Source organism: Ixodes scapularis, unplaced genomic scaffold, assembly GCF_016920785.2.
Source record: "Ixodes scapularis isolate PalLabHiFi unplaced genomic scaffold, ASM1692078v2 PGA_scaffold3__209_contigs__length_174095766, whole genome shotgun sequence".
Lineage (NCBI taxonomy): Eukaryota > Metazoa > Arthropoda > Arachnida > Ixodida > Ixodidae > Ixodes > Ixodes scapularis.
The window spans coordinates 121022424-121026988 of record NW_024609868.1 but is presented as its reverse complement, the minus strand read 5'-3'; positions in this window follow the sequence as shown (position 1 = coordinate 121026988).

The window sequence follows — 4565 nt, the reverse complement described above, 5'->3', positions numbered from 1 at the left end:
CACTGTTGGGGAAGATCTACTTCTCTGCGCCTCGAGAGTAGTGCTGCCAGTCAATTGCCGACCCGAACTCCTGAGACTTCTGCATGAAGGTCACTTCGGCACTGAAAAGACTCAATCCAGAGCTGCAGGCTCTGTGTGGAGGCCAGGTCTACAAACAGATGTGTAAAAGACAGTAAAAACATGCCGTCCCGGCATTGAAAAGTCAAAGAACAGGAAACTGCCTCTGCTTCCGACTGAATTTCCTGACAGTCCATGGCAGAGGGTGGCAATGGACCTCTTTTACCATGAAGGTCACTGGTGGTTAATTGTGACCGATTACTTTTCTCGGCACCCAGAAATCGCACGACTACAAAGTCTGACTGCACAGGCTGTTGTCACGCACTGCAAGTCATTATTTTCCCGACACGGCATACCAGAGGTCGTTGTTTCTGACAACGGACCCCAGTTTTCTCGTGTAGCGACGTCAGCTTTTTCTACATTTGTAAGAGAAAATGGATTTAAACATCCAGCCCTCGCTATCCACAAAGCAATGGGTTAGCGGAGGCTGCAGATAAAATAATCAAAACAACTTTGTCAAAAACGGGAGACCCCTACAAGACACTTCTCTCGTACCGAACGACACCTCTAAAGAACGGATACAGCCCTGCGGGAATCCTCATGGGTAGGCGGCTTCGAACAAACGTGCCTACTGCAAGCAAGATGTTACTTCCCGTCAGCCCCGACATTGATCGACTAAAGAAGTTTGAGAAAGAAAGTCGTGATCAACAAGAAAGACATGCGATCGCCGCCATGGAGTTCGCGACCTGGCGGACCTCGTGGATGGTACCGATGTCTGGGTTGTAGACCTCAAGAGAAGAGGTACTGTACAGTAGCCAGCCCAGAAGCCAAGGTCCTTCATCGTAGAAACGGATGAAGGCACCGTTCGGAGAAACAGGACGCATCTTGTTCCCTACACCGATCAAATCCCGGCGCCTGACTCCTCACACGAATGCCAAGATACCACGCATGCCCGCAACAAGAGTGGCCGCTGCCTAAACCAACCTAGGCGGTACTCTCCTTAAGAAAAGCAGATGTGTTATGAAAGGGCCTGCCGCCTACTGAGCAGCACGCCTACCTGCTGATGGTAAACGACGAGAAAAGATTATTGTGCGTGGCACTCTGGCCTGCGGCAGCTGCTCGTTCTTTCTCCGCCAACCTAACAGTCTCTTGTCTCCTTTTTTCCTTAATAGTAATGGTAATTGATTACTTTCTGGGTAAGATGTACAAGACTGCGTACTGCTCTAGCGCCACCTGCGGCTGGCACCTCGCTTGACAATACGGGGAGGTACGGGTTAGCAGAAGATGTTAGCTTAATTATCGCTGCGATTTGAATTTTGATAAGAATTTGTCATATTCAAGGACGTTTAAATAGGGCAGGACCCGGCATGACGTCATGCCGAGCAATGCCTAAAAAAGAACCTAATCCCAGACTGCCTTGCGCACCGACGTGCTCTCGTCCAACGTAAATTCAACCAAGCTCCAATCGTCTGCTCGCCGCTCGGTCTCTTTTCTTAGTCTTAAATTACGTCTGCTCCGTGCCTGCGGTCTGCCTCGTCTGCTCGCTGTTGCGGCTGGCTTTCGAAACGATCGGCGCACCAGAAGAAGTTCCGATGCGAACCCGCATTCTCATCACGGCAGAGAAAACCAACGCCTTCTCGAAGCAGGGCTTGTATACGGCTTTCTCAACCCGCGGTGCCTTTCTCAGCGTTCGTGCGTACGACGACTGACACACTCGCTTTCCAGACCCGCCCTGTGACGACTCGCCCTAGACGACGCTCCCTGCGCGTTGTCGAGAGCGTCCGCTACACTCCGGCTTCCTGCTGGTCAGGAAAGTGTTGGGCTCCAAATCTCACCTGTTCTGCACGGATTCAATGGACGACGCCATAAAATTATGGGGAAAACAACCGCGTTACCACGGCAATGCCACGGCAACGAGGGTTGTTTGCCCCGTATTTTCATGGCGGCGTCAGTTAACTGAGTTTCCTAATTCTAATGAAAATTATCCGAGACTGTGGTAAAAGCTGGGGGATTTTGTAAAATACAAAAGGACGCGGGAAATGGATCGTCTCAATAGCCGAGACAATAAGAAGTCATTTCGTGGCCACGCCTACTTCCGTTACACTTGGCTCCATGTATGTCGAATACGGACGCCACCTCCTGCCCCTTACAACCTCCTTGGTCATATTATAGACGTAACAATAGACCGATCTGACCAGCCAGTTTGGCTACGCCACCGCTGTCGCAATGCATCGAGGAAACTTAGTCTTTATGGTCGTGTGACAACCTCGCTGGAGTTTTTCGCGTGCAGAAAGTAAGAAGGCACGAGCCGTCTCGGGCACCGACGCCTGCCTCCTGTGAACTAAAGTTATGGCGGCTTCACGCCTGCGCCGAACACTTGGTGAGATTGGTCTTTTAAAAATAAGTTTATCTTGCACAGAGATGGCTATACGTGAGGCAAGATCGTTGAATTCAATATGAAACTATGCGTGGTTTACGAGTTTTTGTCGGTAGCACCCAAGAAACTGGGAGCATGGCTGCTTCGTTCGAAGAAAAACGAAAAAAGCGAACTACTTTCTCTCGTAATGGTTGGTTTGTCAGGACTTCTGAATGTAGGCTTGATTTCGATAGAACACAGGTTTGTGAGGGATATTTTACTGTATAAATAATGTTCCTAAAAGAAAAACAAAGGGGGAAAAAACACAATTTTGCGAGCAGTACGAATTCAATGTATCAAAATATTCAAAAGCCCTAATGCTGAGAATTCGAGACTCAAATATAATTCTTTGGAGAACATTATTTAATTTAAGTCTGAAACACATATATTCGCACACCCCTAGCTTTTGGTGCATTTTATTTGTGTTAAATAAGAGTTCTTTGTCGTAACATTGTTGAACTTGCTATACCCCCTCCCCCCAAAACTCTTCTCCTTATGGATGACGCTAAGAGATATGAATTAATAAATAGAGAAATCAATGAGCCCGTGACGAAAGCTAGTGCCACCAAAGTCGCTCTTGCCAGCTTCCAATCGCGCGCTCAGCCCTCAAAGAATATATTGGTTATCAATTAGAGCCCTGCGAGGATAACAGTCGGGGCATCCGCATCCGATCCCCATCCGCAGACTTTGGAACCGCTTCCGACCCAAAGTTTGCGCATTTATTTCACAACATAAAGTCAAGCGTAAACTTTAAAAAAAGGCGTCTGGACGGTGCCTTAATAAGCGATTTGCTTATATTTGTAAAAAAAACAAAACAAATAAAAGAACTCTTTGAGTCAGAATCTAGAGAAATTCATTTCATTGTATTCTCGTTTATAATATTTTCTTTTATCCTATTTTTATTAAAAGCAGTCGTTCGTCCAGAGACAATTAGCGTTGCTGAAAAAATTACCGCAGTGATGATATTGTTTTGGGAGTCTGCGACACTCTGACCAGAAGATGCGCTAAAATGAAAGACAATCTTTTTTCGCTTTTTAGCACTCATTTTTACGATAGACACGTGTTTTAAACAAAAAAACAAATTATCATAAAACAGACTAAGTACATTGTGTCATGTAATCTGAGTCAAATAATATAATATTGAAAGGGGAAAAGCGGTCACTCACCGCAGCGAAGTACTCACATAATATGCATGGTTTGACGCGAGTACACTACTTGAAAAATATCAAAATAATGAAAACACCTATTCGTTTCACTTCTAAACATGAACCCAAAGAAACTGCGAGCTCCGAACCACATACTTAGCAAAAAATTGCCCTCTGTCATAAACAAAACAAAAACGCATACACACGTTACGATTTATCTGTCGAGGTTGCTGTGCAGAGACAATATCGTCAACGATAGACGGATGCGTACTGTATCGCCTCTCTTGGATTACGAGGCCCGTTAATGAGAAGCCTCTCTCCGCTGGTGCACTTGATGCTGGGGCGGTATCCACGAAGTGCGGTAAAAGCGTGAGGTACGGGAGCTCGCCCATCACTCTTGTGGTGGGAGGATTCTACACTCCCTTTTGCCTTGTACACTTTGGGTTTACTATGCCTTAAGACAGTTTTCCGCTCTTTTCCCACCAAACAAGAACACGTTTTCTGAGGACGATTGATGCCCCTGCACTCCTTACTTTTTCAGGGACAGCATCTTCGCCGAGATAGAACGCTCTAAAGCGACCTTTGGTAAGAATCAGGTTTTCTTGGCGCAAAGAACAATTTTCACCCCGATTCACACACCCTTTATTCTAGGAGCGAATTTCGCTCCCGCAAAACATTCTATGATGCACCTCGCTCGTGGTATCATTCACTTATTCACTCTTCACTCTGGGGTCGCGCAAGTTCATGAGACGCCTCGGAAAAATGTAAATCCGGACCAGCGGACACCCGCATCCGCATTCGCAGCCCCTGGCACCCACATCCGATGCGCAATCCGCCAAATCTGATTCATTTTTTATCCACATCCGACAGTTGACTGCGGATAGCGGCGAATGATCCGCGGGTAATCCGCGGATATACGGGGCTGCAGTTACCATCTCACATTAAAA